General features: G+C 40.0%; 1 protein-coding gene across 2 annotated transcripts in view; it reads right to left on the bottom strand.

The window, feature by feature from the left end:
* Positions 1–15,022, bottom strand: part of LOC115109738 (tetraspanin-18B) — a 112,987-nt gene extending 97,965 nt beyond the window's left edge. The window contains exon 1 of one of the 2 annotated variants that reach the window (XM_029635028.2): positions 14,731–15,022. The gene's annotated coding sequence lies outside the window, so the exon portion shown is untranslated. The remainder of the gene's footprint in view (positions 1–14,730) is intronic. The other variant, XM_029635029.2, reaches the window with a different exon arrangement.
* Positions 15,023–15,284: the final 262 nt, after the last annotated feature.

The raw sequence follows: 15,284 nt of genomic DNA on the forward strand, positions 1-15,284 counted from the left end.
GCTTCTACACCTGCATTGCTTGCTGTTTGGAGTTTTAGGCTGGGTTTCTGTACAGCACTTTGAGAAATCAGCTGATATAAGAAGGGCTTTATAAATAAATTTGATTTGGCTGTAATCGCTACCAAAGGTGCGTCAACAAAGTACTGAGTAAAGGGTCTGAATACTTACGTAAACGTGATATTTCAGTTGTTTATTTTAATACATTTGCAAACATATCTAAAAAACTGTTTTTGCTTCGTCATTATGGGGTTAGATTGATGAGGGAGAAACTATTTAATAGTGTGGAAAAAGTCAAGACGTCTGAGTACTTTCCCAATGTACTGTGGGGCAAAAAAGTATTTAGTCAGCCACCAATTGTGCAAGTTCTCCCACTTCAAAATATGAGAGAGGCCTGTAATTTTCATCATTGGTACACTTCAACTATGACAGACGAAATAAGGGAAAAAAATCCAGAAAATCACATTGTAGGATTTTTTATGAATTTATTTGCAAATTATGGTGGAAAATAAGTATTTGGTCAATAACAAAAGTTTATCTCAATACTTTGTTATATAACCTTTGTTGGCAATGACAGAGGTCTAAAGTTTTCTGTAAGTCTTCACAAGGTTTTCACACACTGTTGATGGTATTTTGGAACATTCCTCCATTTTTTTAAATTTGACCTTTATCTTACTAGGCAAGTCAGTTAAGAACAAATTCTTATTTTCAATGACGGTCTAGGAACAGTGGGTTAACTGCCTGTTCAGGGGCAGAACGACACATTTGTACCTTGTCAGTTCGGGGATTTGAACTTGCAACCTTTCGGTTACTAGTCCAACGCTCTAACCACTAGGCTACCCTGAAAGTCCATGCAGATCTCCTCTAGAGCAGTGATGTTTTGGGGCTGTTGCTGGGCAACACGGACTTTCAACTCCCTCCAAAATCTCACGATACATGGCCCCATTCATTCTTTCTTTTACACGGATCAGTTGTCCTAGTCCCTTTGCAGAAAAACAGCCCCAAAGCATGATGTTTCCACCCCCATGCTTCACAGTAGGTATGGTGTTCTTTGGATGCAACTCAGCATTCTTTGTCCTCCAAACACAACGAGTTGAGTTTTTACTAAAAAGTTATATTTTGGTTTCATCTAACCATATGACATTCTCCCAATCTTCTTCTGGATCATCCAAATGCTCTCTAGCAAACTTCAGACGGGCCTGGACATGCACTGGCTTAAGCAGGGGGACATGTCTGGCACTGCAGGATTTGAGTCCCTGGCGACGTAGTGTGTTACTGATGTTAGGCTTTGTTACTTTGGTCCCAGCTCTCTGCAGGTCATTCACTAGGTCCCCCCGTGTGGTTCTGGGATTTTTGCTCACCGTTCTTGTGATCATTTTGACCCCACGGGGTGAGATCTTGTGTGGAGCCCCAGATCGAGGGAGATTATCAGTGGTCTTGTATGTCTTCCATTTCCTAATAATTGCTCCCACAGTTGATTTCTTCAAACCAAGCTGCTTACCTATTGAAGATTCAGTCTTCCCAGCCTGGTGTAGGTCTACAATTTTGTTTCTGGTGTCCTTTGACAGCTCTTTGGTCTTGGCCATAGTGGAGTTTGGAGTGTGACTGTTTGAGGTTGTGGACAGGTGTCTTTTATACTGATAACAAGTTCAAACAGGTGCCATTAATACAGGTAACGAGTGGAGGACAGAGGAGCCTCTTAAAGAATAAGTTACAGGTCTGTGAGAGCCAGAAAGCTTGCTTGTTTGTAGGTGACCAAATACTTATTTTCCACCATAATTTGCAAATAAATTCATTACAAATCCTACAATGTGATTTTCTTGATGTTTATTATCATTTTGTCTGTCATGATAATAAACATCAAGAAAATCACATTGTAGGATTTGTAATGAATTTATTTGCAAATTATGGTGGAAAATAAGTATTTGGTCAAAAAAATTACAGGCCTCTCTCATCTTTTTAAGTCGGAGAACTTGCACAATTAGTGGCTGACTAAATACTTTTTTGCCCCACTGTATGTGCCCTTTGCTATATACAGTTGAAGTTATAAGTTTATATACACCTTAGCCAAATACATTTAACCTGTTGCCTCTACTTGGGACGCTTAGTAGTGTCGGAAGGTGGGTTAGATTGTTGGCTTCTACTTGGTGGGTCAGGAGGAGTGCTTTTCCCTTGAAGGCTTTGACAAGGCTGTACATTTGATGTGCAAAAAGGCTTGTAGTTTGGAATTCAGTTCATTCATGAGGGCCATGATGTCCACTGGGAAGGAAAAATCAGCCAACTATTCTTTATCTTGCAGTTGAGGGAAATCCACATATTTTCCTTTCATTTGCAAAAACTCTGCAATCTCCGACTTCAGGTCCCACACCCTTTTAACCTCTTGCTTCTACTTGGGACGCTTGCGTCCCAACTAGAGCTCTGGAAATGCAAATGCGCTACGCTAAATGCTAATAGTATTAGTTAAAACTCAAAAGTTCATTAAAATACACATGCAGGGTATCAAATTAAAGCTACACTCGTTGTGAATCCAGGCAACAAGTCCGATTTTTAAAATGCTTTTCGGCGACAGCATGAGAAGCTATTATCTGATAGCATGCACCAATACACTACAACAGAAAAGCACAGCAGGGGACGTAAACAAAATAATTAGCATTTCGGCGTTACACAAACCGCACAATAAAATAGAAAACAGTCATTACCTTTCACCATCTTCTTTGTTGGCACTCCTAGATGTCCCATAAACACTATTGGGTCTTTATTTCGATTAAATCGGGCCATATAAAGCCAAGATATCGTTATATGTAGACTGTGTGATAAACGAAAAAAATAGCGATTTCACAACGTAACGTCATTTTTTAAAATTCAAAAAGTAGACGATAAACTTTCACAAAACACTTCGAAATACGTTTGTAATGCTACTTTAGGTATTAGTAAACGTTAATAAGCGATAAAAATCATCCGTAGGCGATGTAAATATCATTAGCTGTCGTCTTGGAAAACATTTCAGGAGAGAGCTCTTCCGGAATGATCTGGGCGGAGACCGGAGGTAAGTCGTGCCCCTCTTTCGGTTCAACCAAGAATCAAAGATGATTCAATTCACAAGACTCTAGACAACATGGGGATGCTGTGGGAGTTGAATGCTCGGTCTTATCTAATTCGGCTCACTGTTAACAATTGCTGGAAGTGGCGCAAGGATATTTATTTCCATTTTCTGTGATCAGGTTTTCCTGCACTTTCCGATGTAACGCACGTTATGTAATAGCCACAGTCGTGATTTAACCAGTTTTAAATACGTCCGAGGCTTTCCTATCCACACATTCTAACCATATGAACGTACTATATTCCTGGCATGAGTAGCAGGGCGCTGAAATGTTGCGCGATTTTTAACAAAATGTTCAAAAAAGTAGAGGGTCGACTGAAGAGGTTAAACAGTTTCAGTTTCACATTTCCTGACATTTAAAACTAGTAAAAATTCCCTGTTTTAGGTCAGTTAGGATCACCACTTTATTTTAAGAATGTGAAATGTCAGAATAATAGAAGAGAGAATTATTTATTTCAGCTTTTATTTCTTTCATTCCCAGTGGGTCAGAAGTTTACATGCACTAAATTAGTATTTGGTAGCATTGCCTTTAAATTGTTTAACTTGGGTCAAACATTTCGGGTAGCCATCCACAAGCTTCACACAATAAGTTTTGTGGCACATTCCTCCTGACAGAGCTGGTGTAACTGAGTCAGGCCGTCTTGCTCACACATGCTTTTTCAGTTCTGCCCACAAATTTTCCATGGGATTGAGGTCATGGCTTTGTGATGGCCACTCCAATTCCAATGACCTAGTTGTCCTTAAGCCATTTTACCACAACTGTGGAAGTCTGCTTGGGGTCATTGTCCATTTGGAATATCCATTTGCGACCAAGCTTTAACTTCCTGACTGATGTCTTGAGATGTTGCTTCAATATATCCACATAATTTTCTTGCCTCATGATGCCATCTATTTTGTGAAATGCACCAGTCCCTCCTGCAGCAAAGCACCCCCACAACATGATGCTGCCACCCCTGTGCTTCACGGTTGGGATGGTGTTCTTCAGCTTGCCAGCCTCCTCTTTTACTTCCAAACATAACAATGGTCATTATGGCCAAACAGTTCTCTTTTTGTTTCATGAGACCAGAAGACATTTCTACAAAAAGTACGATCTTTGTCTCCATGTGCAGTTGCAAACCGTAGTCTGGCTTTTTTTATGGCGGTTTTGGAGCTGTGGCTTCTTCCTTGCTGAGCGGCCTTTCAGGTTATGACGATATAGTACTCGTTTTACTGTGGATATAGATACTTTTGTACCTGATTCCTCCAGCATCTTCACAAGGTCCTTTGCTGTTTTTCTCTGCTCTATTTACACTTTTCGCACCAAAGTACGTTCATCTCTAGGAGACAGAACGCATCTCCTTCCTGAGCTTTATGCCGGCTGCATGGTCCCTTTGTGTTTATACTTGCGTACTATTGTTTGTACAGATGAACATTGTACCTTCAGGCATTTGCAAAATTGCTCCCAAGGATGAACCAGACTTGTGGAGGTCTACAAATGTTTTTGTGAGGTCTTGGCTGATTTCCTCATTATGTCAAGCAAAGAGGCACTGAGTTTGAAGGCAGACCTTGAAATACATCTACAGGTACACCTCCAATATACTCAAATTATGTTAATTAGCCTATAAGGAGCTTCTAAAGCCATGCCATCATTTTCTGGAATTTTCCAAGCTGTTTATGGGCACAGTCAACTTGGTGTATGTAAACTTCTGACCCACTGGAAATGTGATAGAGTGAAATTTAAGTACAGGTCGACCGATTATGATTTTTCAATGCCAATACCGATTATTGGATGACCAAAAAAAAGCAGAAACCGATTAATCGGCCGATATTTATATATATATTTGTAATAATGAGAATTACAACAATACTGAATGAACACGTTATTTTAACTTAACATAATACATAAATAAAATCAATTTAGTCTCAAATAAATAATGAAACGTTCAATTTGGGTAAAATAATTTAAAAACAAAGTTTTGGAGAAGAAAGCAAAAGTGCAATATGTGCCATGTAAAAAGCTAACGTTTAAGTTCCTTGCTCAGAACATATGAAAGCTGGTGGTTCCTTTTAACATGAGTCTTCAATATTCCCAGGTAAGACGTTTTAGGTTGTAGTTATTATAGGACTATTTTTCTCTATGCCATTTGTATTTCATATACCGTTGACCATTGGATGTTCTAATAGGTACTTTAGTATTGCCAGCCTAATCTCGGGAGTTGATAGATTTAAGTCATAAACAGCACAATGCTTGAAGCTCAGCGAAGAGCTGCTGGCAAATACAGGAAAGTGCTGTTTGAATGAATGCTTACGAGCCTGCTGCTGCCTTCCACCGCTCAGTCTGGCTGCTCTATCAAATCATAGACTTAATTATAATATAATAACACACAGAAATATGAGCCTTAGGTCATTAATATGGTCAAATCCAGAAACTATCATTTCGAAAACAAAACATTTATTCTTTCAGTGAAATACAGAACCGTGCCGTTTTTTATCGAACGGGTGTCATCCCTAAGTCTAATTGTTGCTGTTACATTGCACAACCTTCAATGCTATGTCATAATTATGCACAATTCTTGCAAATGAATTACGGTCATTGTTAGGAAGAAATAGTCTTCACACAGTTCGCAATGAGCCAGGCGGCCCAAACTTCTGCATATACCCTGACTCTGCTTGCACAGAACGTAAGAGAAGTGACACAATTTCCCTAGTTAAAAGAAATTCATGTTAGCAGGCAATATTAACTAAATATGCAGGTTTAAAAATATATACTTGTGTATTGATTTTAAGAAAGGCATTGATGTTCATGGTTAGGTACACATTGGTGCAACGACAGTGCTTTTTTCGCGAATTATCTTGTTAAATCACCCGTTTGGCGAAGTAGGCTGTGATTCAATGATAAATTAACCTTTCTAGGGCAGGAGTTCCGCTAGCGGACAACATTCCGCTGAAAAGGCGATCATCTCCTTTGTTTTGTTGACGTTGAGTGTGAGGTTATTTTCCTGTCACCACACTCCGAGCGCCCTCACCTCCTCCCTGTAGGCCGTCTCGCCGTTGTTGGTAACACAAGCCTACCACTGTAGTGTCGTCTGCAAACTTGATGACTGAGTTGGAGGCGTGCATGGCCATACAATCATGGGTGAACAGGGAGTACAGGAGAGGGCTGAGAACACACCCTTGTGGGGCCCCAGTGTTGAGGATCAGTGGGGTGGAGATGATGTTTCCTACCTTCACCACCTGGGGCAGCCCGTCAGAAAGGAGTGGAGGTCAGATTTGCCGAAAGGAGGGCGAGGGAGAGCTTGGTATGCATCACGGAAATTAGAGTAGCGATGATCCAGGGTGTTGCCAGCCCGGGTCGCGCATTCGATATGCTGATAAAATTTAGGGAGCCTTGTTTTCAGATTAGCCTTGTTAAAATCCCCAGCTACTATAAATGCAGCCTCAGGCTATGTTGTTTCCAGTTTACATAGAGTTCAATGAAGTTCTTTCAGGGCCGTCGAGGTGTCTGCTTGGTGGGGGATATATACGGCTGTGATTATAATCGAAGAGAATAGAATTTGATTGTAAGGAATTCTAGGTAAGTTGAAGAAAAGGACTTGAGTTCCTGTATGTTGTTATGATCACACCACGACTCATGAATCATAAGGCATACACCCCCGCCCTTCTTCTTACCAGAGAGATGTTAAGGCCCATTGTCATCACCTCATGTTTCAGCATGATTATGCACAGCCCCATGTCACAAGGATCTGTACACAATTCCTGGAAGCTGAAACTGTCCCATTTCTTTCATGGCCTGCATACTCACCAGACATGTCAACCGTTGAGCGTGTTTGGGATGCTCTGGATCGATGTGTACGACATCGTGTTCCAGTTTCCACCAATATCCAGAGGAGTGGGACAACATTCCACAGACCACAATCAACAGCCTGATCAACTCTATGCAAAGGAGATGTGTTGCTCTGCATGAGGCAAATGGTGGTCACCAGATACTTACTGGTTTTCTGATCCACGCCACTCCCTTTTTTTAAGGTACTGTATACTACATATCTGTATTCCCAGTCATGTGACATCAAAAGATTAGGACCTAATGAATGTATTTCCATTGACTGATTTCCTCTTATGAACTGTAACTCAGTAAAATATTTGAAATTGCTGCATGTTGCGTTTATATATTTTTTCATTGTATTTGATGATCCCTGCTGTACAGTATATGTGCATGTCCTCGACTTCCTCCATATTTTTTTTTATAACCTAGTCTATATTTTTTTATGATGCTCATGGGAGTCATATTCATAGCGAACCTCACACATTTAAAAAGCAGACATAAACATCCATTGTTCTCTATAGGCTGTTCTAAGAACTGGTTATTGTTTTTAAAACTGGGCAGCGTTATTGTTTTAAGAACTGGGCAGCAATGAAAGCAATTTCAGCATGACGTGACCTTTAGCTTAAAGAAATAGCAAGACTACAAAATCCCACTATGTCTTTGAACATCAAATCAATTGCAAGAACACCGGTGCAATTCCAATGCATGTATTGTGTGTGAAAACCCCAGAAACATACATCTATTCCCTTTTATACAAGGTGCCGGAAAAGTACACACCTTTCCTGTCCTTTTCTCACCTGTGTAAATTATTTCTGCTTCAACACTGGAAAGCAAATGTCATTTTCCTGGTGTCTTTCGACAACAAAGATACGGAACCCATTACAGGCTACTCTGCTCTCCTACATCTCACACATTAAATGAAGGGTCCTCCAGCGATCAAAAAAGCAATTTTCACATTGAGCCAACATATAGATACACCATTTAGTTCCGAGCTCTCAGAGGACGGTGTGTGTGTGTGTGTGTGTATGTGCACATGTCTGTGTGGTGTGCATATGTGGGTGAACTGCAGCATGGTGGATGGTGCCGGAGTGAAGAGCAGTGGGGCTGATACGATACCGGGAAGCAAAGTACACAGAGATTACCCACCGGGCCTGATTTTCCCCTTCCTGCCTGCCCCCTCGATACTGATGCGTGCCCTCAGGCTGGATGAGAGCAGAGGAGAGAGAGAGTGGGTGGAGGGGGGGAGAGAGAGAGAAAGAGAGAGAGAGAGAAAAGGGGTAAGGAAGAAGAGAGATATGGATAAGGAAGATAGAAAAGAGATGGAGAGATGTAAAGGAGAGAGAAAGAAGGAGAAAGGTAGTGGGAAAGGGGATGGTGCATTCGTATTAATCATTTGGTCTGTTTAGGGCCATACAGCAATAAAACGACTGGCCAGAGAGAGAGAGAGAGGGGGAGAGATAGATGTGAGAGAGGGAGGGAAAGAAAGAAGAGAAAGGTAGTGGGTATGGTGTATTAGTATGAATCATGTGGTGTGATTAGGGCTGTGAAAATGGGGCCATGCAGCGATCAGACACTGATGTCCAAGCGGACAGCCACATCAGCAGTTATTAACGAGAGAGAGAGAGAGAGAGAGAGAGAGAGAAGAGACTTTTACACCCTCCATGGGGAACCTCCGCAGATTGATTATTAAAGCTACAATGTGTAACTTTTTGAGCCACCAAACAAAATTAATATGTGTTATAGATATATCATTCTCATTGAAAGTAAATTATGTGCACTATTTCTATGATTCCCATTTTTAAGTTTCGTTTTTTTATTTTTTACTTTCGGTTTTGTAGTTTGTTTTGTACACCTGCTTCTAACAGCTGAAAATACAATATTTTTCGTTTTGGAAAAGACATTTCACAGCAGTTAGGTGGTACAATGATTCTCTACACTATACTTGCTTGTTTTGTTTAAAGTTAAATTAGTATAACTTTTAGAATTTTAGCAACCAAGAAGTGGCGGAGCAATTACTGCAGAGTGCATCTTTAATTTGAGCTCTTTTATGAGTGATACTAAACCAGGCCAGCTAGCGCAGCACACCACTGTCACCCCTTCCCTCATCAGCTACAACAGGAAGGGATCGGTAGAGGGTTGGCCCAGTAACTGAGAATTTCCTAGTTTGAAACCTTCAAACCCACAAAGTGAAAAATAGGTTGATGTGCCCTTGAGCAAGGCACTTAACCCTAATTGCTCCAGGACAAAAATAAGCATCCACCAAATTCTTATTATTATTGCCATGGGCATTTCACACGTTAATATCTCCTACCCGTAAATGGATTGGTCTAGATTGGATAGGGAACACACATCGGCACAGTGCCTTCCCAGTCTGTCTCTTTCTGGCTGATTGGGTGTTTCACAAGTATAATGGTATCACTGATGGCAAAAATCCAGTTCATCCCTGTAGTGCAGGCAAAATCAAAGCAGGCTTGTTAGGTGGAGATGAGATGTTTTCTCACATATCTCTCTCCTGCTATCTTACAGGGTCCACTGCTATATTAGGTAGGCCGTCAATTGTAAATAAGAATTTGTTCTTAACTGACTTGCCTAGTTAAATAAAGGTAAAATAAATACAAATAAAATAAATACAATTAGAAGGTCCGTTGAGAAAACTGAATGCATTTTTGCTACTCTCTGACGCATATGACTGTGTAAATTGTAGGGTTTGTGAACTGTGTTGACATTAGCATTTTTATATCCTGTGGACATAACTTCTGTATCTGGGCAGCAAAATAATTTTCCAACAACACTCATGTGAAGAAAGTTAAGAGAAAGCTTTAGGCGGTGGTAAGAGTGTGTGTGTTCAGTCATCCGTGTTGGCAGCTGTTCTACCATCATCACACTACTATTTTTTCTTTCTTTAACAAGGCAAATGCTCTCCTACCCAGCCGCAACACACACAAGGAACAAAATACTCTGTTTACACTTTGCAGTGTGTGTGTGTATGTCTCACCCCTCAAAAAGCACTCAAAAATCTCCCAGATATTTGGGAAAGAAAGAAGGAGAAAGTAAAAGAGGGAAAGTGAGATAACAAATGTGGGTATGTACATGATCCTAGCCCAACACATTTAATCATCATAGGGGATGTGATCTGAGTCACTCACAGCTATTCAGAGCCAGTGAACTGTTCTTTCCTTGTTTTGTTCTCACCCTACAATGTGGATGGAGCGCTACACTCATAGAAATAAAGGTAATAGAATATATTTTATTTCTGTCGCTACACTGACCCCATGATAGGCACGCACTGAATAAATGAACATTATAGCTACACAACTGACTTAAATATTGCAAAAACAGTGTTGAAGAAGAAAGTAAAAGTGCAATATGTGCCATGTAAAAAAGCTAACGTTTAAGTTCCTTGCTCAGAACTTGAGAACATATGAAAGCTGGTGGTTCCTTTTAACATGAGTCTTCAATATTCCCAGGTAAGAAGTTTTAGGTTGTAGTTATTATAGGACTATTTCTCTCTATACCATTTGTATTTCATCGACCGACTATTGGATGTTCTTTTAGGCACTATAGTATTGCCAGAATAATATCGGGAGTTAATGGGCTTGAAGTCATAAACAGCGCTGTGCTTGAAACATTGCGAAGAGCTGCTGGCAAATGCAGGAAAGTGCTGTTTGAATGGATGCTTAAAAGCCTGCTGCTGCCTACCACCGCTCAGTCAGACTGCTCTATCAAATATCAAATCATAGACTTAATTATAATGTAATAAACACACAGAAATACGAGCCTTAAATCATCAATATGGTCAAATCTGGAAACTATCATTTCGAAAACAAAATGTTTATTCTTTCAGTGAAATACATCACTGTGCCCTATTTTATCGAACGGGTGGCATCCATAAGTCTAAGTATAATATTGCACAACCGTCAATGTTATGTCATAATTGTGTAAAATTCGGTCAAATTAACTACAGTCTTTATTAGGAAGAAATAGTCTTCACACAGTTCCCAACTACTGCATATACCCCAACTCTGCTTGCACTGAACGAAAGAGAAGTGACACAATTTCCCTAGTTAATATTGCCTGCTAATATGATTTTCTTTTAACTAAATATGCAGGTTTAAAAATATATACTTGTGTATTGGTTTTTAAAAAGTAATTGGTGTTCATGGTTAAGTACATACGTGCAACGATTGTGCTTTTTTCGCGAATGTGCTTTTGTTAAATCATCAGCCGCTTGGCAAAGTAGGCTGTGATTCGATGATAAATTAACAGGCACTGCATTGGTTATATGCAACGCAGGACAAGACAGTTTGACTAGGCCATTCCAATACATTTCAATGTTTTCCTTTATTAAACCACTCGAGTGTTGCTTTAGCAGTATGCTTAGGGTCATTGTCCTGCTGGAAGGTGAACCTCGGTACCAGTCTCAAATCTCTGGAAGACAAACAGGTTTCACTCAAGAATATCCCTGTATTTATCGTCATCCATCATTCCTTCAATTCTGACCAGTTTCCCAGTCCCTGCCGAAGAAAAACATCCCCACAGCATGATGCTGCCACCACCATGCTTCACTGTGGGGATGTTGTTCTTGGGGTGATGAGAGATGTTGAGAGCGTTTTCCTTGATGGCCAAAAAGCTCAGTTTTAGTCTCATCTGATCAGAGTACCTTCTACCATATGTTTGTAAGAGTCTCCCACACACCTTTTGGCAAACACCAAATGTGTTTGCTTATTTTTTATATTGGAGTCCCACTAGCGGGACAACTTCTGGTGAAACTGGAGGGCGCGCAATTCAAATAAATAATCATAAATATGGATTTTAAACATTTAAGTACATATAAGTATCTTATTTATATTGGCTGAAAGCTTAAATGCTTGATAATCTAAGTGCACTGTCCGATTTACAGTAACTTTTACAGCGAAAACATGCCATGCAATTGTTTAAGGACGGCTCCCCACATCAAAATATTTTTCCACTGGCACAGGTTTCATACATTCACAAATAACAATTAAATATTCACTTACTTTTTGAAAATCGTCCTCTGATTTGTCATCCAAAGGGTCCTAGCTATAACATGTAGTGTCGTTTTGTTAGATAAAATCCTTCTTTATATCCCAAAACGTCGGCATTTGAGGAGTCCACACGTGCAGAGAAAGAATCAGAAAATGTACACCTAAACTTTGTTTCAACAAGTCAAAATATGTTTCCATTTACTCCTCAGACACCCTAAAATGTAATCAAACTATAATATTTCTTACGGAAAGAGGTATGTTCAATAGGAAACGTACGTAATGTCTTCACGGCTTGCGCAAACACGAATTTACAAGACTGTGTCCCACAACTAAAACTGATACTTCTTATTCATTTTTTAAGTTACAGGCATGAAACCTTGAAAATAGACTGCTGACACCCCGTGAAAGCCATAGGAATTGCATCCAGGGAGCAAATTTTCAATATGACCTTACTCTTGTATTTCTAAGAGGATGGTCTCTCAAAAAAACAACAATTACAGTAGATTTGTATTTGTATTTTCTCCTACCATATCTACTGTGTTATATTCTCCTACATTATTTTAACATTTCTACAAACTGCAAAGTGTTTTCTTTCCAATGGTACCAATTATATGCATATCATGGCTTCAGAGCCTGAGCTACAGACAATTAACTTTGAGCATGTCATTCAGACAGGAAGTGAAGAAAAAAGGGGCCTGTCTCTTAAGCAATGGCTTTTTTCTGGCCACTCTTCCGTAAAGCCCAGCTCTGTGGAGTGTACGGCTTAAAGTGGTCCTATGGACAGATACTCTAATCTCTGCTGTGGAGCTTTGCAGGTCCTTCAGGGTTATCTTTGGTCTCTTTGTTGCCTCTCTGATTAATGCCTCCTTGCATGGACAGTGAGTTTTGGTGGGTGTCCCTCTCTTGGCAGGTTTGTTGTGGTGCCATATTCTTTCAATTTTTTAATCATGGATTTAATGGTGCTCTGTGGGATGTTCAAAGTTTTTTAAAGGTTTTTTATAACCCAAACCTGATCTGTACTTCTCCACAACTTTGTCCCTGACCTGTTTGGTGCTCCTTGGTCTTCATGGTGCAGCTTACTTGGTGGCGCCCCTTGCTTAGTGGTTACAGACTCTGGAGCCTTTCAGAACAGGACACTGAGATCATGTGACACTTAGATTGCACACAGGTGGACTTTATTTAACTAATTATGTGACTTCTGAAGGTAATTGGTTTCACTAGATCTTTTTAGGGGCTTCATAGCAAAGGGGGTGAATACATATGCACGCACCACTTTTCAGTTTCATTTCACTTCACAATTTGGACTATTTTATGCATGTCCATTACATGAAATCCAAATAAAAAATCCATTTCAATTACAGGTTGTAATGCAACAAAATAGGAAAAACGCCAAGGGGGATGAATACTGTGGCAAGGCACTGTACATATAGCTAAGTATAAAGTGGGTAAGCAACAGGATAGATAATAAAAAGTAGAGGCAGCATATGTGATGAGTCAAATGAGTTAGTCCAAGTAGCTATGGTTAACTATTTAACTATCTACATTGCACTAACTATTTAGCAGTCTTACGGCTTGGGGCTAGAAGATGTTCAGGGTCTCTGCTTGCTGTGCTGTAGCAGAGAGAACAGTCTTTGACTTGGGTGGCTGGAGTCTTTATAGAGGTTTCAAACCTCTCTGCTATCATACTGTACTCCAGTTTACATCTAATATCAAAGGGCTCCCTCCAATGTGTGCTAGTCTTAGATTAATGTTAATTGTCAGTAAACTCCTGCCCTTAAGCCAAGGTGCCTCCAACTGAGACAGCTCCAGACGTTCCCATCTGTTACCACGTGCGTCGTGGGCGACAGGCCCACATTATGACCGAACCCCCTGGGCCCCGCGCGTTACGCTGTCACTTCGTGTGGGAAAGATGCCGTCTTGAAGACTGATGTACTGATTGACTGGCAAACATCGGCTTTCACTCTCAACTCTCCAATATCGGCTGGCTGCCTGCTCTCTCAAAGGCAAGCTAATTGGTAAATATGTCAACGGTGTCCCTCATACCAGAGATTAAATGTGTCTTGCAAGATAAATGGTAGCATCATAAATGTTTTGGTCATTCGAAATGAATGTATCCTATCATTAGTTTATTCTACAGTGTTAAAGTAGGATATATTATGTTCAATATAACTTATGCACTCCACTGACAATACGGTTTATATATTGAAAAATGAGGCTAGGTATAGGCTAAAGAAAAATGGATTGTTGAAAGTTCAACAGGCATTTTTATAATTCCGTTTTTGACTCCACGTCCACACCTAACGTTAATGATGTCCACTCATCTGAGTTAATACTGATACAGTCTTGAACAATGCACGCTGCTCGACGGGAGAAATTGGATACATTTAGTAGCAAAGATTTCCTTTGCGCAATACTGACATTTAATTCAGCAGATAGTCTTTTGCTTGTTAAAATTATTGAACAAATGTTGTGGTGGTGTAATAAAGTGTGCATACGACGGTCAGAAAAAACACCTATACTTGAGCAAACTAGAACAATAGTCGACAGCTGCATTAGTCCATTAGGCTAATCCAAACCATTTCCAAATCAAAACATTGCGCACAACATAGACAGTTAATAAGACATGAATAGCATAGTACAAACCCGTAGCAAGATTAGAAGATATGGGATAACATAGTTTACATAACAGTTTTCTCCATCACTTCATGTTGCTCTCTATAATTACTTTTCAAGGAACACATTTGGATTCGGTTCACATTCCACAGGTCGCAATAGTTTTGTTGTTCTATTGAGATCGACTAAAGAGAGACATTGACTGTTCTTACCTCAAAACTGCAGTTTAGTCCAACACCTCTGCGCGAGCTTTCTGGTGCTCTCTCCACAAAATATGTCAGATAATAGAATTATGCACTAAAATCAGAGCAGAAAAAAACGAAATAAATATTCTAAGAAAATAGCCAAGTAGGAGATGTGTCCAAGAAAATAACAACGAGCCTTAGACTTCAACAAATAAATTCCAGAGCCGAAGATAACTATAGCCCCAATTTGGTCATGCTGTCTTCCAGACGAGAGAGAGATTGGAATGCAAACAGATTTTTTCCTAACTCACTGAACGAACCACACGCTGCAAAGCTCTGGAGTCATCCACACGTTATTCAGCCCTCGGGGGCGGACACTCAGCCTGCAAGACACGCCCCTTTAACTCCTTTATTTCAGTTTGAATTAGATTGTATCTTCTAAACACAAGGTAATGATAACTTTACTCGCAGGTGAAAGACTATGATAAATTAAATGCAATTTGGGTCACTGATTATTTAGAGAGGTGCGGCTGGGGTGATGGAAGTGTTTTCTTTTCAGGCATGTCCCTAATGTCACAAAT

The sequence above is a fragment of the Oncorhynchus nerka genome, linkage group LG25 (assembly GCF_034236695.1).
Source record: "Oncorhynchus nerka isolate Pitt River linkage group LG25, Oner_Uvic_2.0, whole genome shotgun sequence".
Taxonomy (NCBI): Eukaryota; Metazoa; Chordata; class Actinopteri; order Salmoniformes; family Salmonidae; genus Oncorhynchus; species Oncorhynchus nerka.